General features: G+C 41.2%; 1 protein-coding gene across 1 annotated transcript in view; it reads left to right on the forward strand.

Annotated features, from left to right (window-relative positions):
• Positions 1-26,491, forward strand: part of CA10 (carbonic anhydrase 10) — a 448,736-nt gene that overhangs the window by 8,174 nt on the left and 414,071 nt on the right. The window lies entirely within an intron of this gene.

Consider the following 26,491-nt stretch of genomic DNA (forward strand, 5'->3'; position numbering starts at 1 on the left):
CTATTCGTAAAATGCCTAGCATGGTGTCGGGAACACAGTAACTGCTGTTGAGATCACACATATCCTACATGAGTTAGCACGGGCTTTGGGACCAAGAGAGGCCTATGTGTGCATCCTGCATTCCTGATTCACTCTCTGTGTGGTCTTGGAGACGTTCTTTAAGTTGTCTGAGCCTCTGTAAAATCTGTAAGATAAATATTGAAGATAATGTACATCAGACCTGCCAGAGTGCCTGGCATGAAGTGGTCACTCAGTGAATTGGATCTGCTCCCATAAAATCATCACGGTCATGATCGTCATCAATACAGTGCTTGTTATGGACACTTTGAAACTGTTCTTGTCAATTCCAGTTAATTATTCAGTCATTTCTTCTGTGTCAACAAAATCGTATTGCCATCCAACTATGTGCCAGACCTGGGACCCATAAAAATGAATACTACCTGGTCCTTAGTATTTATAAGATGGTACGTGTTATGTGCTAGAGGTGTATACAAAGTGCGATGCGAATATAAAGGGGGAGCAGTTAACTGTTGTTGGTGTGTGCAAGTGGGGAACAGGAAGGGTTTAGAGAGGAGAAAAACGTTTGAACTAGGCCTGGAAGGATACAAGACATTTCAAAAGAACAGGAAAAAGAAAAAAAAAGATATACCATGAGGCAAGAGTAGTATGTTCATAGACAAGCAGGGATGAAAAAAAACAAAGTAGCAGAAGTATGGTGAGATGAGCATATGAAGTAGATGGATCGAATTAAGTGACTGGATATCTGGCTAGAAGAATAACCAGGGTCAGTATGAAGGGGCTTGAAAGCTAAGATAAGTTTAGACCATTACTTTTAGCATTACTTTTAGTTATGAGGAGCTAAGGTAGAGATAAGAAAAAATGACATATGTTTGTGTGCAATTTAATAAGATACTTTTATACTTTGATTGCAATAAGCAGTAATTTAGAAACCCAACTCCTGTCTTCTTGTTAACCTCTAGTCTTGCTCACAAAATCCATTTAACGAGATTGCCCTAATAGATGAATTAGGCCATTATGTGACATTCCGGCTGACAAACTTCAAAAAACAAAAAAAGACAATTATCCTATCTCTTTACCCTAGTCTTTGAGATTTGGTATTTTCTTGTTGTGCAAGTGCAGAAGTCTCCAATTTTGTACTTGACTAATAATAACAACAACAATAACAATAATGGCGTTAGCATTCGATGAAAGCTAAGAGAAATGAATCACCCATACATGCATTTCTGTTGTGAATATCAATTCTGTGCCAAACAATAGATGCACTATTTTACATGACACAGATGCTTAAAGCACTGAAAAGCATTTTATGGCAGTTTTACCTTATTACATGCTGCACAACTCTTATTTCCAATAGACAACATGTTCACTTGGGAGAGTATACTCAAGATTCCCTAAATTACATATCCATTTTACCTTCTCAATGGTTACTACAGAAGGAATGTAGAGACCTAAAATGAAATGGCTTCCTTTGTCCACTTAACCACTCAACATTTAAGGAGGGTGTCCTATGCAAACGGCACTGGGAATCCTACAGGAATGAGTGAGACACTGACTTTTCCCTCCAGGAATTAATAATCTAGTAAGAGACCGATCTTGAGCATATTAGTAGTTACAGCAGAATGTGATAAATATTGTAATGAAAAGAGATACAGACAGTGTTTGAATAGGACAGAGAAGGGAAATATGACTCATTCTGGAGGTGGGAGGGAGCACAGGAAGGAGAGGAAGCAGTGTTAGCTAGAAGGTGTTTGTCTGAGTCTTGAAGGATGCTAAAGAGTTGAGTTTGAACATTTGGGCTGATTGACCAGAGGAGTGTGATTGGGGAGGGATGACCATACGAAACAGCATTTACAAAGACAGGGAGATCAAATAGGGCAATGATGGACTCAGGGGACTATTGAGAGGTCAATGTGGCAACAACTAGAGTGGAGTATGATGGAGGAGGCTGAGAAGAGCCTTTAGGAGATACGATTCCAGTAAGAGTAAAATGTTGAATATAATAATAGTAAAAAAACACCCTTCTGCTTCTCTGTGTAGGGAACGCATCATTTTAAGACCTAAGAGGGTAGGTCTAATTTGTACCTTACTCTTGGTTAGGAATAGGACAGTCCAAACTCTGACTCTGGTCCTGCTATGCTGCATTTGCCCCAGAGCACTAGTTATTTTCCAGTGCTGTGTCTAGTTCCAGGTGGCTTCTCAGAAGCTTTTGAGATAATCCAGATAAAGATTACAGAATTTATCTCCTTACTTAGCTTGTCTCTATGTATTTATACCCGATGAAAAAGAGCCAGGGCCTTAATGGTTGATCCTGGATGTTGCAATGTGACAATTATCGTTTTATCCTCTCTGATAATTACATTTTTCCTACAGCTTTTTGCAGTTTTCATCTCATGTAACCTTAATCAAAACTTTAAAGTATTTCCAGCCTGCCGGTCTTGGCGTGGGGAGCTGTAGATGGTAAGGAATGGGATTGCCTTTCTAACAAAGCAATTAATTGCTCCTTATTATTAGCAAATTGGGCTGGTAATGGGGAAGCCAGTGTTTTGGTCTGATTACATTTGCATTAAGGTGCCATTTGGATGGCAACAGAGTTTATCAGTGGTTGTGAAGGAGACAGCCTACAAAATGCCTTTCCCTCCTGATCTGGTAGAGGTGGGACCTTTGTCACAGTAAAGGCAGAATTAATCGTTAACTTCGTCCAATGCTTCACGCCCAGTGGATGAAGGGCCTGGTGTAGGAAATGAAGCCTCTGACTTTCAGGTGAACTTTCGAGAGCCAAGTCTTGCTGGCTTTACAACACATTTGGCAGCAATGCCAGAATTGGAAGAAACACATTTACTGAAGGATACGAGTCCATACATTCCCTTTCCGCTGCCCCCTTTTCTACCACACAGTTACCTTTTACCTTCAAGGAAAGCAGTTTTGATGGCAGCCCTTACTGAGTGAGCACAGGCCATTCCTCCTCCATGAGGAATAAAAATAAATAACCTCATAGGATTCTTGAAATGAACTAGTAAAATTATCTGCCTATGGAAGGGTTCTCTCCCACCCCCAAGGGGTTTAATGTGTTGGCTCATTAATCCCATAAATGCTAATGAATGCCTCCCATGAGCCAGGCACTGGGCCAGGCAGAAGATGAAGTACAGTGAGCAAAACAGCCGTGATCTTCGCCCTTGTAGAATGTATATTTAGTGAATTAAAAATACTGGTTTCTTTCCCCGTTGCCCAACTCAGTACGTGGCATTTGGTAGATGCTCAATGATGAATGATTAAATTAATATGTAAATGAATAACAAGGAGTGATTTAGATTGGCTTGCCTTCCTTAGCAGGGGACTGGGAGACAAGATCTGGGGCTAGGAGGAAGGGGAATGAAGAAGTCCTCTGTCTGTTAGCCTTCCTCTTGCTTCTATTGCATGGGTGTCTTTAAGTATACAGAGTCAGAGAGAACTGGAACTTTCCCAGCCACATATTTGACAGTTCTCTATTTGTTTCTCAGATTCAGTTCATACCTGCATTTGACAAACCAGTATCATTTGGGGCCCTTACAGTTATTTTAAAGTGTATTTCAGCTCCTTTGTGTTCTATGACACCGCACTAAAAGACTTGAACTGGGGTGATTAAGGATCAATGGATGCATTGTCCTTCCTTTCTCCATGTCGTCTCTGTTCCTATTAAAGGAGATTGCGTAGAATAAGATGTTTTCTTATTGGGTTGCGTCTTGGGAAAAACCAACACAAGAGACAGCTCACTGCCCCTTAGTCCAGTGCTGACCTAGACTAAAGGGCTTTAAGGGAAAGCCTACCTCAGCCTTTCATCTTGGTGTAGAGAAATACAGGAAATGGCTCTGGTCCCTAGGGGTTTCAGTCTTGTGTCTGAAAATTACTTCCCGCTCTAGCCTCTGGAACAGAACTGTGGTACAGCTCACTAGTTCTTACCAGGGAGGAGAGCCAGGCACCTAGAAATGGAAAGAATATGGGGAATTTGCAGTTCTTGGCTATGCATTCTGCCTGTGACACCCTAGTTGATCTTAACAGCTTTGAGACAATGGTCAGTTGGATGGTTTGTTGTTTGTTTGCTTGTTAAATTAATTGCAGAAAAAAATAAGGGGCGGTTATAGAACAAAGGCCCCTATTACTAACTTCTTAGTAGATATGTGGAGATTATAGTGATAGTTAGAAAGTGAGGCATCTATGAGCAGTAAAGTCCTATTGAATGGCCTGGGTGTGAATAGATATCGGTCACTATCTGTCTGAGTCCTATAATATACTTAGCTCTCTAAGTCCCAGTGGCTCAAATCCCTGTAGAATGAAAAGTAAAGTAATGAAGTCATTATTTTTTATGTCTGTGACAAGTTCGATCCTGTTTTTTCCACTGTGGTGAGGTTCTTCACGCCCTTTTAGTCTGGGTCTTTGAAGTGCTGTGAGAGTCCTATGCAATTTCAGGTTCATGAGTTTGGTGTAGCCTTTTCTTTCCCCCTCCTGCTTTTAGAACTGCTGAGATTAGAACTTGACGGAGCCAGGTAAAGCCTCGTAATGTGCCACATCTAAAGGTAAAACGTGTCAGACAAATTAATGAACGAGAGTTTTGTTTATGCATTTGCTGTGTAGGCTAATCATGTGTTCACGCGAAACGCTCTTCCATGATCAGAGCTTCTTGCAGGCCAGTGACTGTATGTGCCAGTGTTTTAGTGTCACAAGCATGAGAGATGATGGAAATCATTGAGTTGATTTTAATGTTAAAAATGCAATAGCAACAGTATCAAAGAAAATGTAGGAAAACTAAATTTCTTCACAGACTAAATTTTATTTACCCAAATTTTCAATTATAACTTTTTCAACCTTAAATCTTTGTACTTAAAAACTTTACAGTGTATCTTAAGTATTCCCCCATGTTGCTTCCCAGTTATGTTAGTTCAGGAAATCCTGGATTCTGTGACAGATAAACCCCCGCAATCTCAGTGACATAACACAATAGAAGTTTACTTTCTGTGCGCATTAATCATCCATTCGTGTGTGTGTGTGTGTGTGTGTGTGTGTGTGTACGTGTGTTGGGGGGTTAGTTGCGGGGGGGGGGGAATAAAACGGAAGGAATCCAGTCTTTGTAGTGACTTGGGTGTCTCAAGGTTGATGGAGGCTCTGCTTATCTTCAAGATAGGCTTCCAGTGTTGTCCTAGACACCAACATCAACAGGTGGAAAAAAAGAACGTGGAGGAGGATCATGGGAGAGGTTTTTATGGGCCAAGCAGGAAAGCGGTGTACATTACTGCTGGCCAGTCACATGGCCACATCTTATTGCAAAAGAACTTGGGAATTGTAAGCTAGCCTTATGCCGAGGAGCAGAGGGAATATGGTTTGGTGACCAATTAGTAAGTATCTGCCATTTTAATATTCATGATTTTCTACATAATAGTTCCAAATAGTTTATTCACCTAAAATGGCATGATTTATATTTATCTTTTCCCCTATTTTTAAACATCTGTATTTCTAGTTTTTGCCCCTTTGGGGGCATATGTTTTCATGACTACAGATGTTTATTTCTATTAAATTATTTTTTAAATAATCCCGGTATTGTGATTACTGGGTAAAATAGTATGAAGTTCTTTATGGTTCTACCATATTACATCTATAAGTAATGTATAATCTGTTTATAAGTCTCCAGCAATACACCTGAATCCCTTGAGGAAGTAATCAAGTACATACAATAGTTATAACCTTTTAAAGACCTTTCAACAGTGGTCCACCGCAGAAACTATTAACAAAAGCTGAACAACTATAGTATTTAAGATGTTATTTTGTTTAATAAGTCAGATCAGAGACAGGAAAACATGGTCAAGAACAAGTAAATACCTGTTGTAAAGTCCAGAATTTTGAGACTTCTTAAGTATCGTTCCCAGAGCATATTTCTATAAATTATAAGTTACAAGCAACTAAGGTGGATGGCAGAAAATATTATTGGGATGGAAGTTAGAACACGTTGAAGTTAGTGTTAGCTTTGCCACTAGTAGTTCTGTGACATGGGGAGGTCATTTTACTGGTCTGGGCCTCAGTTTTCTCTTTTTTAAACAAGGATATTGGACTAGGTAATGTCTAGGTCCCTTTCAAACTTGGAAATTTTATAGTGTTAAGAGACTTTTATAGATAATTATCTATGTTTGCTGTTGATGCTAAACTTCTCTAGTTTTTGAAATGTCGCGGCAGCAAGATTAAATCACGGGAAGAACTTTCAAGACTGTGAGTCAGCAGGAAAGTGGCAAATGACTTTCAAAATGGGCAAGTGTAAGATAAGGCATGATGAGAGAATAGCCCAAAACTATTTGTAGAATGATGACCTCATGGTTCTCTAGTAAGACTATGGGAAAGAGTGTAGGGGTTATAATTGCTCCATAAAGCATTTACTGAAAACCTGGGGATCTGCATACTGGAATCTTAGAATTTAATCTCAATTCTGCTGGTACTGGTTGTGCGACCTTGGGAAGTTACTCAAAAATTCTAATCCTTAGTATTCTGTCTTATAAACTGGAGGTAAAAACATCTACCTTTGCAGTCAAGGGAGACTGACATTTAAAAATGCAGCATAGTACTTGGCACATGTAATGTACTTGATCAGTGGTGGGTTTTGTGTTATTATGACTGACACTGAAAGAACAAAAGACACGCTGGGCAAAATTAAGAAGGAATTTGGCAATATCATGTAAAACATGGGGATTAAATGAGCCAATTCATGTGAAAGTATTTAGCACAATGCCTGCACATAACACATAATCAGTTGAGGTTGGTTGAATCTGATTCACGAAGGGAAGTTAAAATGTCTGGGGAATATTTTAAAGGTAATAAGAAAGAAGATAATCTTGTCTTTTTCATAAAGTGATCTTCAGAGGCAATTTCCTGGGTCTGGCCCACATTTTTCTTTAATAATTAAAAAAAAATTTAATGCCATGTATTTTCAGTTTACAACTAGGATTTAGACTTATTAAAGCCTCTAAGGTAGGTGTATGGGCGCATGTAACCCGGTAAGTACTTGGCCTTTACGATGGTGGCAAACAAAATGCTGATCCATTGTTTTTCCGGCTTGATACGTTAGTAAATGTTGGCTTATTGGCCAGAGCAATAAAGAAATGAGACATGATGATCCAATTCATTTATGATAAAAGGTGTAATATTTACATGTTCTCAAACTGTCACTTGCTTGTTTTTATTGGTATTTGGTTACAGTATTTTCTTTTCATTATTCAGTCTCGCCAGCTTCCCCAAGCACTAATTTACATGCACATGGTAACCTTAACCATGTTTTTTTCAACAAATTTGCAACATGAAGTGATAGTTTTGATTTATGTTTCATACTCACTTGAGAGAGTGATTTTTAAAATGATAATTAAATGCTAGCCTGTTCCTGGGATTGCAACATGGTTCCTTCTCAGATATATCTGAGATCTGAGAATTTCAGCAAAAGGCATAAAAGGGAAACCAACAAGAAGTAGGACAGATGACAAATACTGTATTGATATTAAGTAAAGACAAGCAAACTGTGACCTAAGTGTGTTGGTCTCTAGGGAGCTGGCTTTGGGCCTTTTCTGAGTGTTTGGATTTTTGTGGGATTTTCCCCTCAATCACATTGGTAGAGGCTGGATTACAACTGGGAATGCAGAGATTAATGGCCCGTTGTGACTAATCCATTAAACCCATACTCCTATTTCTCTTAAATTGATTGAATTTAGAGAAGCTGAAGATAGACCCACAGCAGGGAGCCTGATATTAGATGCCAGTGAATTAATGAAACCTAATAGCTCTAAGTACATGTAATCAAGAATCGTGGAGCCTTCATAGAAAACAGTCACTTTTTGCATTAAGGAATCCTTTTTATTAGTTGCTTATTAGATTAGATCCCAATGTGTTGTGTCATAGTCTTTTTTTTATTAAGAGAACATTTTCACGTGATTACACTTAAAAATGTTAACACTAATAAAACCCAACTTTAAGTAATTTAAAGATCGACAAGGATGACTTGTGATCACATAACCTGAACGCAACTGTTGTTAACAGTTTATTCCCCTCTAGGTTTTTATTTGTAAGCGTTTTTGTGTATTTGAAATTGAATTCCACTACTTTGAGCAAAAAGTCATGTGAGATAAACATATGGTTTGTGTGCATTAAAGCAAGGCCCACCTAAAATTTAGACAAAAGCAATGGGAAAATAATTATATACATAGATGGATAGATATGGCATTGATGAAAATTTTATGCTAATTTAGGGAGCTCAAATTGGATGAAATTTGAACAGAAGTGGAATTTCTAAATTTTGTAATTATGAACCTGTTGCTCTTGAAAAAAAATTATTAGTAGGAAGCTAAAAAGATGAGAAATGTAATCATAGTTCTGAGGATTTTTGAATAGGAGAAACATTGGAAGAAACAATGAAAAATGAGGTTTTTAAAAAAATGATTCATTTAACTATTAAAACACAGAAATATGTTTAAATGTACTAAGAAGCCATTTAGAAGAGTGATTAAAAGCTTACAGACAGACTTAGGTTTAAACCCATACTCTGCCTCTTCCAAGCTGGATGGCTTTGGGTAAGATAACATCTGCATCTCAGTTTTCTGATCTGTAAAATGGGGATTAAAAATAACTACCTCAGTGCTTATTCTTTTGTGTTAAATGACGTATGAAAGTAAAGCACTTAGTGTGTTAGCATCAGATAACAATGGCTTAATAAATGTGACCCATTAGTAACACCATATAACATGTAAGCTACAGCCAACCACACCATCTTTGTAAAGGAAGAAGATTCTTTGAGTTGCCTTCCTTGTTGGGAACATTGTACTAGAAGCTGAGGAACCTTCAATACCTTCCTTTGATTCTAAAGAAAAAGTTCCCACTATCAAAACTGATGTTTACAAATCCTCTATGACACCCCATAAACACCTTTCCAACTTTGCTCCCATTTGCCAACTCAGTATTCTGGGAACACACCTTGTACCTACTTACCTGTGCCTTTGTGTTGTGTTTTCTCCACCTGGTTGTCACCCACCTGAATCATACCCATCTCACAAGTGCAGTTAGAGGGCAGCTTCTCTGTGAATGCTGTTGTCAGCCGTCCAGTTAGCAGGGGTCTCTTGGTTTCTACACCCCATTGGCTCTTCCTGTCCCCAGTACTGCTCATCAATGACCGTTCTGCCTCCGACAGGTGCAAAACTCATTGTGGTCAACATTCAGCTCGTCTGTCCTGTTCCCAGTCCTAGCACGGCGTGCTGATGGGTTCCGTTTTACTCCCCAATCTATGATAGTAATTACGAGATTATCTGCAGATATTCCAAGTAGTATTTGGTACTTTATTTCCTCTTCCTCAACCCACCTGGTGCCTCTTAAAAATACTACAGCTCAGGACAGGGCTCAGCAAGTAACAACCTGTGGGCCACCTGTGGCTTGACACCTTGTTTTGTAAACCAAGTTTTCTTGGAACAGAGCCGTGCACATTCATTTATGTATTGCCTATGGCTGTCACCAGAGCAGCAGAGTTGAGTAGTTGCAGAGACTGCATGGCCTGAAACTCCTAGAATATTTACCATCCAGCCCTTTACAAAATAATTTTGCAACCTCTACTGAAAATGATGGATTCAGGTGTTTCCAACAGGTAGAATAATAAACTGGGTGCCTGGATAATCCATTGTTGTTTTCAATGAAAGATTAGTTACATGCTAAATGAAATGTTTTTTTAAATGTTTCAAAGCTGTAAGGTTTTAGGAGCACCAAACTTGTCTTGACTTTTGTGGCTACCTTGGCAGTTTTTCCTACCCCAAAGGGGTTCTTTAAGCTCCTACCACTGTCAGAAACCAAAAGAGAAATCTCGGTTTGTGCTGATCTGGAATTGTAAAGCTCCCTGTACGGTCCGAGGATCTTGGCACAGCTCTGGCCCTGCCCAGGCAACATTCTGGGGGGAAGCCCCCTCCCCTAAGCAATGGGTTGTGCTGGTGATGGCAGCTTGGCAGGGAAGGAGCAAGCTTTCTGAGAGTACTGTTCTGCTGACAGCTCTTTGAAAAAATAAACCTCCTCTTTTGGGAATATGAAGGTCAGACTACATTCAGAAATAAGAACATCACCCAGAAAGACAAGCAATTTCAAGAATGACAACCTGAAAAATCAAACCTTTCCCCCTGGTGATTGAGACCGGCCAGACACATAACCCGAGTCATGATCAGTTTCTGCACTTGGATAGAGTGTTTCCCCCCAAATAACAAGCTGAATGAGTTTTGCGGAGCTCTGGGAGATGGTTGCTGTCCTCCCTGGACAGATGGGGAAATTGAAGTCAAGAGGCAGAGGCTTGGCCTCACCACAGAGGGAATGGGTTCTGGCAAGGACCCTGCGGGACACACGGGAGCTGGATTCCCAGGTGTGGCATTTGCCCTGAGAAGCCCTGAATGCAGATTGCAGAATGCGACTTGACAGAGCTTCTTCTGAACTGTAAAGCAGGGCTTGGCAAACAATAGCCCGCCAACCAAATCCAGCCTGCTGCCTGTTTTTATAAGGCCTAAGGAGCTAAGAATGGTTTTTACATTTTTAAATGGTTGGGGGCGGGGGGGAATCAAAAGAATATTTCACGACACATGAAAATTATAGGATACCAAATTTCAACCCGTAAGTGAAATTTGAGTAAAACACAGCCATACCCATTCATGCATGCATTGTCCGTGGTCTGTGGCTGCTTTCACATCACAACAGCAGAGCTGAGTTGTCTTAACAGAACCTAGCTGGCAAAGCCTAAAATAATTCCTGTCCGGCCCTTCACAGAATAAACTTTGCCACCCCCTGCTCTAGAGTGCATGTAATATCACACTCATAATTAAAATCAACTTGACTGAAATATAATGCCTACATAGTGCACTCATTTTAAGCCTACTGTTTGATGGGTTTGGAAAAAGAATACAGCCAGGTAACTACCACCATAATCAAGCTATAGAACATTTCCATCATCCCCCAGATTTCCCTGTGCCCCTTCATGGTCATTTGGTCTGCCATCCTTGAATTCAGGCCACCACGGAGCTGATATCTGTCAGTAGTAGCAGCTTTTCAATGTTTGTTTCCTAGCATTTTGAATCACTAGAGCCTGTGTTAAAGGAGGGTGATGGTGGGGGTGTGTGAAAACTATGATTTTATTCTTTCATTTGATAATTCCTAGTTCACTCCAAACAGCCCACTCCAAGTAGCCACTTACCTGTTTATCATATTAGTAACTCACAGCCACTGGTTAAAGAACTCTCCATCTATTATCTCATTCAATCATTTGACCTTATGAGGGAGTTCTTATCCATCTCCCACTTTACTGAGAGGAGACAGAGGCACCCAGGTGATACGATGTCACCTAAGATTTGAACTCTGATAGTATGGCTGAACCCAGCGCTTGAGCTTGGCCACCCCACAGCACACACTTATTCAGTCTTCTCTACAAGCCTGCTTGGAGGCACAATACTGACATTTTATAGAAGGAAGCTGAGAGAGGTTAAGTGACTGGTCCAAGTCACTCAGAGTCACGATTTGAACTCCTACCATCAGGCAGAAGGCCCCGAACAGAGCAACTGAAAAACATTAGTTTGAAAAATCACCCTGTCCTCCAAAGGGGTCAACTAAGAGCCACGGGTGAGCAAGCTGTAGATAATGCAGAGGTGAGTGGCAGTGGGTGAAAAGCAGTCTTAAGCCAGATATACTTTTGCTTTCTAAACTAATGGATATTCCAAGACTATTTAATATAAACAACTAATGGCAGTAAAGTGCTTTGAAAAACCCTGAGGGGTACTTCCATGCTGACCAGCATCAATAATCTGTCTCTCTTCCTGTCCTTTTACAAACAGCATTATATCTGCATCGGTCTGTTTAGATTGAGAAGAGAGTGAAAATCAAAGTTGCAGAGGAGAGCACGTAGGGCGTTCTTTATCTGTCCTCCCTTTCACACCTGCTATTACAAAGGATGGTGCTGATTACCAACCCCTACTTTGAATGATTGTACTGCATTTCTTCAGGGCTTTTTTCCGAAGCACTGGGCACCTAAAAAGCACCCCAAAATATTGATTGTTGATCCAGTTTTCTAGGAGCACTCCATCAGCCTCTCTGCAGGCTCTTCTCACAACGCTGGAGAGGAGCCTATGCCCACTGGAGTCTTTAGTTGCATATAACAGAACCCCTTTAAGACTAGTGGAAGCAGAAAAGAAACTAATTAAAGCATTTGAGGTGCTCACCAAATCTATGGGTGGGCCAGAGAATCAGAATTGGAGGCTATGCTTACAAGAATGTGCTCTGAGATTATTCTAGGAAAGACCCCTGCTCCTACCACTTCTGGGCAGAAACAGCCAAATCCCATCACTGATGTGGACTGGTCACTAGACACCACTGGTGCCCAGAAAGCTGGACAATTCTATACCACTAACCTCACCAGAAAATGGACACCACATCAGACCTACTTCCTCGTGTTCACTTTAGAACTGAAGTCTCAGGCAACGGAGATTGGCCAAATTCAATCATGTGCCTGTGCCATATGAAAAGGAAAGTTCAGGATTCTACCTGGGTGGGATTGGACAGAAAAGGCAGAAAAGACTCCACACACAGTGGGACGGCTGAGTAATGCCCACCTCCCCACCCACCCACCCACCCCGCCGAAGTTATCCACATCCTAGTCTTGGGAACCTGTGAATATGTTACTTTTCATGGTAAAAGGGACGTTGCAGATGTGATTAAGTTAAGCATCTTGAGATGGGGAGATGATCCTGCATTATCCAGATGGCCCAGTGCAATTAGACAAGGGTGCTTCCTTATAAGAGGGAGGCAGGCAGATCAGAGTCAGTAAAAGGAGATGTGACAGCATGAGCTGAGTTTGGAGTGGTGTGCTTTAAAGGTGGAGTAAGGGGACCATGAGCTATGCACTGCAAAAGGTTTCTAGTAGCTGGAAAAGGCAAGGGCACACATGCTCCCCTAGAGCCTGCAGACGGAACACAGGCCTGCTCACACCTTGATCTTAGCCCCTCTAAGACTCAGGTCAGACTTCTGAGCTCCAGAACTATTAAGATACTAAATGTGTGTTATCAAAGCCAGTAAGTTTATAGTAATTTGTTACAGCAGCAATAGGAAACTAATACACATAGGAAAAACATTCAACATGTGATGGGAATCCAGAAAGCATGACAAATGTTCAGCACAGCTGCATTGAAAGAAAGCTGGAAAAGTTGTTCCCCACATCCAGTTCGTAGGGTTTCATCTGTCCACCCTTTGAACACGTCCTCCCAGAGTCCTGCAGGGTGAGCAAGCCAAGTAAATTGTTTGTGATAATTCAGCTGGTTCATCTACTGTATTCATTCCATGATTCATTCAACAACTGTTCTACTCATTCAATAAATATTTACTGGAGTTAAGTGCTGAACACTGTGAAAGACCTTTTGGTTACAAAGCGAAATAAGAGAATACGACTTAGAGTTAACAGTCAAGAAGTTCAGAGACACTGGGTTTAGATTTAGCTAATTTACGGTTGTCTTTATATATCAAATGCCACCAAAAATCCACATTAGGGTGATTTGGAAGAATGGGAGTAAGGATGTCCAGATGATTCCAGAAGAGGAGCCCCAAGAATTCACATATAAAGGCAGTGTAACTGGAATAAGTATATATATTTCAATTCCATGTCTATTATAGCAGTAGCCAACACTTACTCTGTGTTAAACATAATGCTAAGTATTTTTTGTGCTTTATTTTCATAAAATTGTCATATCAACCCCAGGAGGTCTGGACAGTTATTATCCCCATTTTATACATGAGGAAACTGAGGCTTAGGAAATAAGACAAAATTCACAGCGCTAGGTAACAGATCTGGGATTTGAACCTCAGGTCCTCTGACTCCTGGGTACACGTTTTGCTGCCCTGCCTGCTTATTTGCCAAGCGCTGGCTGGCTGAGGGACTAGGGATTCACATGTGTAAGAGAAAAAAATACCAGGTAAATGAACCTCAAAATGTAGTAGATAAAATAAACTATGAGAATGCAGACAAAGAATCACATAGCTTTCCAAGGTGACTGATTTTTAAAGGGGAAAGCCATCATTTGGATATATAATTTCTGATCCATTTGGTTAAAGAGTGTATTAGTTTACAACCGAGGGAGGAACAACCCCGTACGTTGCATTCACTAATTTAGGTACAAAATACATTCTAGGTTATTTCAATTTTAAAATCGCATTCCATAAGGAATACATTATTTTTATATATTATTATATTATTATTTTAAGATATGTGTGTGTGTGTGTGTGTGTGTGTGTGTGTGTGTGTGTATAAATCTTTCTCTCCTCCTTTCATGCACCCGTAGCTGTAAGCTAAGGTCAATGCTTTGGTAAATGGTATTATTTACATTAATGCCACTTGAAGCCTCTTTCCAGAGTCCTTTTCCTAAGTAAGGGTCAGGGATGCAGCTCTGCAGCCCCCTGCTCTGAGGTGAGTGCCTCCCTTCTGCAGTGGCTCATCAAGCATCCAGTCGTTGAAGCTGGGCTTGACCGTGAGCAGCGACACACAGATACCACTTCTCACTCCCGGGCTCAGTGGGTAGGGTGTGTAAGATCTCTTGACCACTGAGCCAAGAGCTGCGTCTTACCCACATGGTTCCCAAGTGTTCTGCTCGCTGGGTTCTGGAAGCTGCTGCGTACTCAGTTACCACTCCACAGTCCTGTTGACAGATGGTGTGCCTTGCTCATTAAATCAGGATCCTCTCCACTCCAAGGGCTCCAGGCTTGTTGGGAAACAGACTTGGTGATGTTTTCTAATGCTGAATGGTCGGCAGCTCGAGAGCATGAAGATAAATATTCTCCTGCATTGTGCATCCACCAACTTAAGTCTTACTGTGTCTATTCTCTTCTCTTTGACAGGACACATTTAGAAAAGTGGAATGAAGTGCTTTTAGGCACCCAGCTTCTCCATCCATCACTTTGTCTTGTACTATACCAGCTTGGCCCTTTTCTTTGTGACTGTCTTCACACAGTGTTTTCTATCAGTTATATGTGATATCCTGAACCAAAAAGAGACTTTCCCAGTCCAGAGTTCAGGGCTCAGCTTTGTTTTTGAGGCAATATTGTGCTGGCCTCTTTGGAGGGCTTGTTGGAGAAAAAGACAACAGCCAAACAAAGAGAGGGCCCTGATATAAACCAGTGTGTCTCCAAGCAAGATAATAAATATAATTATAGAACAACCATGTTAACAAGTTGTGCATTTAACCCATGAGCAGTGGCAGCCACGAGAGGGCCTTAATCTAGGGTGGGAGGTGGTTACATGATCACATTTGAATCTGAGTTTCAGGAAGACCTCTTCAGCTACAGAGTGGAGAATTAACTGGGAGTGAAGTGCGGTGAGTAGGCAGGTAACCTTGAGAGGGGCAGTCAGGAGACTGAGTTAGAGGTGGAGGTAGCCTACTGAAGGTGCTGGTAGATATGGAGAGCAGTGGAGGGAATCAGGACATTTTAGGACATGGATCAATGGAGTTTAATGAATTGCATATGGTGGAAATGAGAAGGTCTGGTGGGTCAGAAGGAGACCCAGGTTTCTGGCTCATGAACTGGGTGAATGGCCATGGTATTCGTGGATCTAGGTCACAATGGAAGGAGGGATCCACAATGCATAGCATGCATTCTACATTGAGTCACAGAGAATTGCAAGACTCCTTGAAAGGGAGAGGAGACATAGAGTTGGGGAGGGGGAGAAAAGAAAATTCTAATGAAGGAAAGATAAGACGGTCTCCTCTACCAGAGAGTATACCAGAGCATAAGAACAAACAAACCTACTGTTATTGAATGAGTACTGGCAACACCGCTATTACTCTTGATTGCTTAGTATATGTCTAAGTTTCTATTGATTGCTTAATATATGTCTAAACCTTACATAGCCTTCAATTTTTACAAAAACCATGATAGGTTATCATTCATCACCTCTATATAGCTGAACAGACTGAGGCTCAGAGGTACTAAGTAATTTAGCTGGAGTTAGAAAGCTAGCACATGGCTGAGTTGTGATTTGAACCCGTTTGTCTGCCTTTAAAGCATATCCTCACGATTCCTAGGGAAAACTGTCACCCCAACGGACAAATAAACAGGTGCAGGGTTAGAATGATGTAAGTTAAGAATTAAGTGCTGAGATAACGAAGAGTCTGACAGGAGGTCATTTTAAGAATATTTCTTGGAGAAGTTGAGGTCCACTGGTTTCACATGAAGCTGTATACGCCAACTTTCTTCGTGCAAGGACATTAGTTTGAAGTAGAGAGCAAATAAATGAGATCAGTAACATGTAGGGTGAAGGAGGCATTGGAGGTAGCTTTTTGAGATAGCATTCTGCTTTATAACCTTCGATTATGCTATTATAGTACTTTGCCAGTGAGATAAATGATTAGCTTGACCCACCGGACTCTCATAACAGGCTAAGGTACGTTTCTAGATTCACTTCCTGCCTCTCCTTTGCTTCCCTTCCTTCATCCATCCCTTTTACCCTTCCTTCTTTCTTCCTTTCCTTTTTCCTTCCTTCTGTGTTTCCTTTCTTCCGTTTTCCCTTTATTCATTCTTTTCTCACTTACTTATTCCGTGATCATAAATTGAACACATACTGTGTTCCAGAAACTGAACTCAGTCTTGAGGGTCTTGGATCCATAAAGATGGACGTCTTCAAGGAGATCACGGGTGGCTATTCATAACTGCATTCATAATTCATTGTATTGTACTTTGAAATACACTATTGCAAACATTGGGTCCTGTGAAAACAGAGACCAGAAGAGGGTGTGTCTAAAGGAAGTGGACTTTGAGTTAGGATTTAGAACATGTGGAAATATGTCAAATGAGTAGAGTTGGGCTTTTCTGGAAGAGTGACTAACATGTGCCTAAAAAAGCAGCAGGTATGTGGAAAGTGGAAAACTGTTCTACAAATGTCTGAACCATTTCTGAGATGTGACCGTTATTTTTTTCCCTCGTTACCACCTTTTGCATTTCTATTCCAAAATCCTGAGGCCTCCTCTTCCACTGCTTTCTCTTCTGCTTCCTTTCACCCTTTTGCTGACTCTGAGTTAAACTCTTCATTGTGGATCTCTGACAATTTCTCCCCTGCTTTGCTAACCACGTGAAAAAATAGACACTCAAAAGTCTTCCGTGGGTCTCCTGCTGTTATGGGTCTCCTGCTGTGTGAATCGACGCTCTTTGCCCAGAGGATGCGTGCCTCACCGCTGGGGCCCCGGAGGCTGGGAGGCTTGTGTAGAGGTGTGCACCACGGGCTGTGCCAACTGCCAGCTTAGTGTCCGCTCCCTGGGGTCAGTCACCTGCCGAGTGCTTGCCTTGAGCAAAGGGCACAGCACTACATTGCTTGCTCACCAACAGAGGAAGCCTGGACAGAGCAGTGAGGCAGCCCTGTGCAGCATAGATCAGGTCCAGCTTGACTGTCAGCCTTTTTCTTTTTTTTTTTTCCTCCAATGTCACATGATCCTTACCTGTATGCTCAGCCTGCCCACGGTTCTTAGGGCTACTTCTGAGTGGAGGCAGAGCTCATGTAATCCATCTCACCCCATGTATTGGGCTCTGCTTCAAGGTACCCTTGTTGCTGTCTTGCTCTGGTCGTGTGCCTCAGCTGAGCCATGAGATTTCACCTGCATCTGGGACCACATCCCCAGTTTGTGGCTCCGTCCTGATGAGGGGCCCCTGTCCCTGTACCTAGTGCCTTCATTTCTGCATGCATTACACAGGGACCTTGGAATCTCTAGGCTTAGGGCCCATTGCCTTCCCTAAATTTGGTTCTACTACCGATTGGCTAAGCTCACTAGAACCCATGGGACTCAGGTTGCCAGAGCCGCAGGAAGATGCAGAATTCTGAATACCCCTTCACTCCCCATTGCTGCACCCTATATACAAGTCAGGAGCCCAGATACCAGATCTCATTCTTCATTCTAATTATTATGAATAGTATAGCAGCAAACATGCACCTACTCTGCCCCTCCCTGTGCTAAGTACTTGAGGAGAATTAGCTCAGATGCTTCAAAATGGCTTCACAAGGAAGGTGTTCCGTAGGCCTGGGATTCCAGCTCAGGCAGCCTTGCTCTAAAGCCCCCTTTCTTAACCAGAATGCAATTGACTTTCTGTCTTGACTGGAGCATGTCTTTTTGTTGTCATGCTCAGCGCTTTTCTGGCCAAACCAACTTTCAATAGCATCTTCCTCTGGGCCCGCCTCTCCAGTGCTTCCATAGCTCTTGTGGGCAAATCTTATTCCAGGCTGATCCCTTTCTCTGTAATTGGATCGTGTGCAGTTGAGTCTCAAAATGATCACACAGTGGACTAAAGGACCGTTAGCATCAAATTGTATACCAAGCAGCCAATGAATATTTATTGTGTAACATGTCTGTACTCAGCTGTTTTCAGTACTATAAAGGGATTGCATGGAAGAAGAGGTCTCAGTGATTACACCCATGGACTCTAGAACCAGACTGCCAGACTTGAATTCTTGCTTCACCACATAGTAGCCATGTGATCTTAAGCAAGTTACTTATCCTGTCTAAGCCTCAGTGTTCTCATCTGCAAAATGGGGATAATCATAGTACCTACCTTATAGGGTTCTTGTAAAGATTAAATGAATTAATTTGTGTAAAGCATTTCTGCACACAGTAGGTGTTAAATAATACGTGCTATGATGATGTTGATGATGATTAAGGAGAATATGGCAGTACAATTCCTGTTTCAAGAAGGCTTTTTGTCTAATAAGACAAACCTTAAATCAAACAAAACAAAATGAGACCATATGTAATTAAATATTAGTTTGGGTAATGAATATCAGAAGTTTAATAAGATTCTTAATAATAATTGTGGGCAAGTGGGGAAAGCAGCATAGAGGAGGGAGTTGACCGTGGCTTTTGGAATGAGTAGGCTGGCGAGAGGCAGAGCGGAAAGAGGTGGTTTATCTTCTTGACATGGGGCTGCTGCTTTCAGTAGACCGCTGATGGTCCTTGTTACAGTGTTTTTTATTACCTGTTAGCTAAACTTCTATCCAGATAAACAAATCCAGGATTTTGCATCTAAGCTGAAATTTGGGGGCCTTGCATTAGTCATGGAGGTAGAGTGTGATTCTCCCTTGGGTAGCAGAGCGTGGAATGGAAGGTGATTGAAGAGGTAGTGTCCAGGGGTGGAGCTGGCCTGGAAGCCTGACAGTCAAATCAGGCTTCCACTCAGCAGCTAAGTTGGAAGGCAAAATAAAGGCATGACCCAAAGGATTGGAAACTGGGGGTAAATGTGAGAACAGGAGGGCTCGGAATGAAAGAGAAAACAGAGCATCAAGATGGGGAGCAGCAAACTGTGAAGGGCTTGAACTGATACATTAAAGGCAAATAAATTCTAATTAAGGCAGCCAATGAATTAACTCAAGTTAAGACGTTTGATCCTACATCATTGGAGTCCTAGGGGAATGGGCCATAAGGCAAATGGTTCCTAATGGTAGAAATGGGATTAGAAGAGATCCACATCTACAGGTTCTGATGTGGGAATCAGCTCCAGGACAGATGCCACAGTAGGTGACCCATGAAGGCCATTGTCAGATTCAGCTTGGGGGGGGGGGGGACACTCAGTGATCTTGGATTGTATGCAAAGAAATTTTATGAGCTTGAATGGTGAGGAGGTCTCTCTTTCAAAATATATTTAAGTTTCTACTATGTTGGAGGTCCTGTAGTTTTTGAAACAGTGGTAGAGACAGAGGTGACTGGGCCACGCATCTGTCAGTTGAGAGGCTAACAGTCTAAAAGATAAGATAAATCCTATTCACAGATAACTAATACAAGGTGGAAAGCAGCACCTGATACAAAGGGGGCAGAGATAAAGAGCCTTAGGAGGACAGAGGAGGGAGTGACTGCGGTGGAGCCTGGTGGCTCCTGGCTCCTGAGCCGGTATGGGAATCACCTCACCTGGGTCCAGATTTCTGTTCCAATACGTGATAGATGCTATGACTCTGGGCAGGTACCTGGAACCTCTTGGACTATATCCTCATCTGTAAAATGTGGGTCCAAGTAGTACCTATCTAACAGTTTCTAGGATTAACTGAGATCATTCATGCAAAGTGTGTGTCACTTGATGCATGATAGTTGGGATTAATTCCCATGGACCATTTCATGAGGGTCCTATCTAAGGGAAATCTGGATCCAAAGGATATCTGATTTCAGAGATCTAGGGTCAGCTGAAATTCACTTTAGCATAATAGAAGAGGGAGAATTACTGCCAGGCTGAGCTCCTCCCTCTCTTTCAGAATTTACCCGCTGGATGTCTGTGGCTAACTCCCAGAGAGCTAGGCAGCACCAGCTTCTCCTTCTCCACCCACTTCCTCCCTAAATAACACAGAGATGCCTCCTAACTGGAGCGGATCCTGATGGTGAACGTGTAAATTGGTATTCCACTATTGGGCAGTGAGTCTGCCGCGTGCATTAAAATTTAGATGGAGAAAAAAATGGGAATGTCCCTGAAGCCACAATTACACCTCTTAATGTGTCCTCTGGAGAAATGCACACATGTGCACTAGAAAGCATATACAGGAGACTCAGTTTGTCACGGTTTAAGCATAAAAACCTTTTATAGAGGAAGTAGCCCAATATCCATATACAGCAATGGGATAAACTAAGGTAAATTATGGTGGAATTCCATCATACAATGCTATGCAAACGCGACAAAGGATGGGGTATAGCTCTTTGTCCCTGTGTGGCGGGGCCTCCAGAATATATGTTAAGAGACAAACTTTCTGGATAATATGCATTGTGTGCTATTTATACAAAATTACATATGTATCTATGTTTATAAGGATATGTTTAAAAGTCTAGAAGGATACACACTAAATTGATAACAGTGATTATCACATGGATGGAGTGAAGTTATGATGGGGGCAGGTGATGAGGTGAAAGGCACTTGAACCTGAACAGGTCTCGTCAGAATGACTCTGAGGCTGTGTTAATGTTTTATGGTATAATTACAAACAAATAAACAAATACGTGTGTAAAATGTTCGTTCCCATTTGCCATATCTTCATGTCACTCCTAAGCACCTTTCAAATGGTGGATATTAAAACTCTTCTTTAGCAAATGCAATATAGAAAAGTCATGGCTTAGTTTCTTTTCCTGTACTAACCCTTTTAAAGCTAGTTTTTTAAAAAATGTATGTTGCCATTTAAAAAAAAAAATTGCAAACAGCTGCAAAATCAAATTTGGTTCCTAAATTTCATGGAGAATGACTTAATGTTCTCCCACACATTGCTGGCATGCACATATGTCCTAAATAAAAGCGAGCTACGTAGAAATATAAATAACATTTATATGAGATGGACAGTCCTCTTTAGCTTATTTTCCCAAATGAGCATGAACGTGTCCGTTTTAAATTTACATTTAAACAGGAAAATTTCCGTTATCACAACAGTATAAGAAAACATAATAATCCCGAGGGTGATGCTTTCAAGTGCACAGCAGTAAACTCACGACTTTTTCAACCGTGTAGCTATGTTAACCAAACATGCAGAAGCAGACCGAAGCCTCCGTCAGCCAAACATTTGTTCATTTTCAAATGTCTAAATGGCTGCTGAAAGTTTTAAAATTTAAATATTGGCTCTTGGAGAGGGTAAATAGAGACCACATTACATCCAAAATTAAATAATAATAATAATAATAGCACATGTTTGCTATGTATTAAAAAATGCATGCATATCCCTGCATACCTGAACCACATCGAAACCCTGCTAGCTATTTAAATCAAATATTACTAACACCATTTTACAAACTATGACATTGAGTTTCAGAGAGATTTAATAGTTTTGTCCAGCGTGGCATGGGCAATATCATGGCCACTATGTTTCCTCATAGCCCTTGTCTAATATACATTACATGTATGTTTATGTTTTTAGTTCTGATCTGATTCCCTCACTAGAATGAAAATTTTATGAGGACGTGGGCTTTGCTTGTTCTCTTCATTGCCTAGAATTGTACTTAGCATATAGATAGGAAGTATTTCATAAATAGCTATTCATTGAATAAATGAATGGATGAATGAATGAATGAATGACTGAAGAGGACCTGAGACTGAGCTAACACCTAGTTCAGCATTCTTTCCACCACACCTAACCACCCCAAAATCTTATAGAGTGGTGATTGCCGAAATGGAAAGGGATCTCCCATAAAGAAAATCAAGGAGAATCTAATCGTAGACTCTCTTCATGGACCCTCTTCTAGGGTAGACAGGGAATGTAGCAAAGAAAAAATAAAATCAGGGGTGACATTGGGGGAGTAAAAGAAATATGTATCATGGTGAGGGGGTACCATTCTGCCACCAACCTTGACTCAAGGGGGGCTTCCTGGAGAAAGTGACATCTCAGCTGAGACCTCCTGGAGGACTGAGTTGGAATTTTCCCAGCAGGGGTGTTGAGGGAGGCTGAAGGGGCTGCATATGCAAAGGCTTAGAGGAGGGAGAGCCAGTGATGTGGGTGTGAAAACTGAAGGTTGCTCAGGATGGATAGGGAGTAGTGTGAGAGGGCATGGTAAGTGCTGGAAGAGATAAGGCTGCAGATGTGAGAGCCAGATCATGAAGGGCCTGGACAAGCCATTAGGCTGATGTGGACTTTCTCCTAAGAGCTATGGGAAGCTACTGAAGTTACACGGTGTTGTGGGCACAGAGGAGCACAAGCCTCACTCTGAGAGTTTTATAAGTCTTTCTTATGCAGGCTCTAGAAGGATGAACAGGAGTTCACTGCATGAATGGGGTGGGAGGGTGATTGCAGAGGAAAACACACATGCAAAGGTTTGGAGGAATGAAGATAGAGGGTGAAGGATCCTATGAGGTCAGCATGGCTGGGGCACTGTGTGAATAACAGGAAGTGGTGGGGGAAAATCTGGAAAATTAGACAAGCCAAATTATGAGACTCTTGTATACCCTGTTAAAGAATTACTATGTTATTCCATAGGCACAAAAAGAGATGGAGTGCTCCAGTGTGATCAGAACCGTCTTATATGACTTGTTATATACCTTCTTATGTCAGGCTTACATCAACTACATACTACATACCAGGCCGAGGTCCTGGGTAATATAACAGAATCCTGTACTCCTAGGAAGGTGGTGGTGAAGTGCTTGCCTTGGGGCCAGGAGACCTGATTCTGAATCCTGGATCTATCACTTACTGGGACCTGGGGCCAACACACAATTTCTCTGCTCCTCAGTTTCTCCATCCATAGAATAGAATCCAATGACAACTCTTGCTCTGCCAACTTCATAGTGTCGATGTGAGGACCAGCTTCAAAAATGTGTAAGAAATTGTCTATGCTGGACTACGTTGTGTGTGTGGCAGGGGGTGGGGTGAGGGAGAGAAGATAAATGCAGGACAAGAGATGTAAGCTAGAGTATTGGAGAGCCAGGAAGTACAGGAAGGAGCCCCACAGTGAAAATGAAAAAAGTTAGAGGTTGTGTTCAGACTTGGATACTAGCTCAAATGAGAGACTGGAGAGTCCTAGTAGGACAAAAGTGAGAGGAAGAATCTGTAGGATGGATCCTTGTTTTGGTAGGCAGTAAGTGTGAATGGATAGAAGTGCTCATGACATCTTTTAATGATTGCTCCTGACAAGATGCCTTTTTTAAAAAAGTGCCTAAGGCTCTCCTCTCCTGGGAGGCCTGTGTTGATTGTAAAGGCAGCTTCTCCCATCCTGATGCCTTTTGAAGTGCATTCATGTGTGAGAACAATGGTGATGAAATGAGGGACTCACTCATTCATTTATTCAATAAATATGTATTGATTCTGTCCTGGGAAGGCTCTCTGCCGTGTACTGGGGAACGTGGATGGTTCCTGCAACTCGGGGAGCTTATCTTCTAGTGGATAACCTTGGAAAGTATCTAGAAATGTCATTTTCTTAATGAAATACAGGGGATGCCAAAAAAATGTGCACACGTTTTAAGAAAGGAAAAAACTGTATTAAAATTGTAATAATATATACCGATAATGGAAGATGAATACAGGTCACGTTTGACTTCTGCAGTTACAAGAGGTGCTGAAAGTGGTTACCATCAGTGTAATTTTAATTCAGTTTTTTTCCTTTCTTAAAATGTGTATACATTTTTTGGCACCCTGTGTATACTAAGCTTCGGTCAGTGGCCTTTGGCCCATCGGCCTGCTTACCATATATTCCTCATCCTTCTATTCATAAATGTTTGCTCCGAAATTCATAGTTCTACCAGTTCTCCTTCAGTCTTCTGCTATAGCTGACTTGTTTTCAACACCACCGCGGTTCTACCTCGAAAGTTTTCAGGCCCCAACAAGATGAGGAGTTTGAGGATGAGATCTGCATTCTTTTTCAGCTTTCAAAGGAAAACAGCATATGCTTTTTCTAAATCGTCTGTAATCCTGTTACTAGAATACCAAACTATTTTTCTTTCTACATATTTCTTACCTTTCCATAAACCTAGGTGAAAACATGGTATACCCACCATTTCTTTTATGTCTCTTCTTTTAATTGAATATTTCATCATCATCATCATTTTTGAGAACATCTCAAATTTCAAAATATTTGACAAAAAGTTTGACACCCTTGATGAAACTTCATGGGCTAATTTGAAGTTCAAGTATCTCTGCTTTTGGTTACAATTGTGTCACCTCAGCCTGGCAATCACAGGTTGTCTCCCATTGATCAGAAGATGGGATTGGCAGACATAGCTATCTTGGCCCATTAAAATGGTGGACAGAACTTATTAATAAATACATTAATAAATGTTTAGCAAAACAAGGCATTTTTCCAAATGCAGGGTCTAATTAGAGGCTGGGAGGAATATGTCTTTGATGGTGCAAAGATTGAGAATTACTGATTAAAATGGACCTTGTTTTTCATAACAAGACCCATCGTAAAAGAAAAATGAAGTTAATGTTAAATTTGGGGCTTTCTAATACCAATCTCACTTGAATAAAAGCCATGGCATTTGAACCCAAAGGGGATATTTAACTTGTTTAATAAGGCTTAACTGAAAACTGGCTTCCATCCCACTGTACTAATTCTGGGGCTTTAAAAAAAAAAAAAAAATAGAGTGGGTGGTAGTGTTCTGGAAGGCTATGTCAGAAGCCAATACCCTGGATCTTTCTAGTGATATGAGGATGCCCAGTAATTTGAAGAGGGACCAGGATGGGGGTGATATAAATGAGGCACTGGTGCCAACTGAAGGGGGAGCCCAAAAGACTCAGAAACCGAGATAAATAATATTTTAATGAAATATTTTAAAGAAATTAGAATTAGTGTGGGAAAAAAAAACCCACGATGAACAAAATATCCAAGTTTTTAATCAACACAGGATCAGCATTACTATTTTTGTCCTTTTATCTTAGGTTCCAAGATGATTCATCACAGCACTGTTGAATTTTGTTCTTATTTAAAATTCGATATTTTGTTCACAATGGATTTTTTGGCATTAACTTTGAGTTTTTAAAATGGTGCATTAACGTATTATTCACCTTGGTTGCTGAATCTTGGGGCACACCTTAAATTTTGCCTCCCTTCCATACCCGGAGTCCCAGCATCTGTGGATTCTTTATGCAAATTCGACTTTGCAGTGCATTTGTCTGTCTGTGTTTGTTTGTTTGTTTTAACTCTTCTCCCTTTCCAAGCTGAGCTAACATCTATTTGGCTAGTTCTGATTGAGTTGTGCATAAAGGGATATTTGCTACAGAATAAAAGGCAATAAGAAGTATATTTGTAGGAGAGATTTTGGTTTGCTGATCCCAGTGCTAAGATAATACAGTGTAATTGTTACATTCTGACAGAGGCACCAGAAGTGCGGGAGGAGTGAGTTGTCCCCAGTCCTAATGACCAGCTTCTTGCCTAAGGTTCCTATAGGTGGTTGGATGGGGAGGGCAGCATAGGTGTGCACAGGGGCAGGCATGTTGTTTGGGAGGCAGATGGTCTTTCTTTTTGTAACAAAGTTCGTGCTGTGTGTTCTGAGTTGCAAGTTGTTGTACAAGACCTGGTGCCTTCTTCACAGTGATTGGAAATTAATATCCAGAGTTTTATTTTGCCTTGATATCGTTTTTTTTGTTTGTTTTGTTTTGTTTTGTTTTTGTGTTTTTTTTGTGTTTTTTTTTGTTTTTTGTGTGTGTGTGTGTGTAATAGACAAAATGCCCTCACTCTTTTCCCCTTTTATGTGATGATTGCTGGGGGATGTCTATCCAGAGACTGTAATTCTCTTTTCTTTTCCATGAAGATCTTTCTAGTGCAATTGTGGGATGGACTCATGGCTCCACAGACCTAAGCTTTGCAGAGTGATTTATGGGAGAGCGGTTCAGCAGCTTTGCTCTGCATACATGCTATGCGTTAGCCTCTACGTTGTGTGCTAAGCAGCAGTCGTATTTTTTGAAGCACTATCCCATATCCCTTATATTGTCTCCCTATTTCAATGCTGTTGGATAGTTTTGCCAAAAGTAGCAGAGTCGAGAGGAGCTCTGAAG

Source organism: Rhinolophus sinicus, linkage group LG15 (assembly GCF_036562045.2).
Source record: "Rhinolophus sinicus isolate RSC01 linkage group LG15, ASM3656204v1, whole genome shotgun sequence".
In the NCBI taxonomy this organism is placed as follows: Eukaryota; Metazoa; Chordata; class Mammalia; order Chiroptera; family Rhinolophidae; genus Rhinolophus; species Rhinolophus sinicus.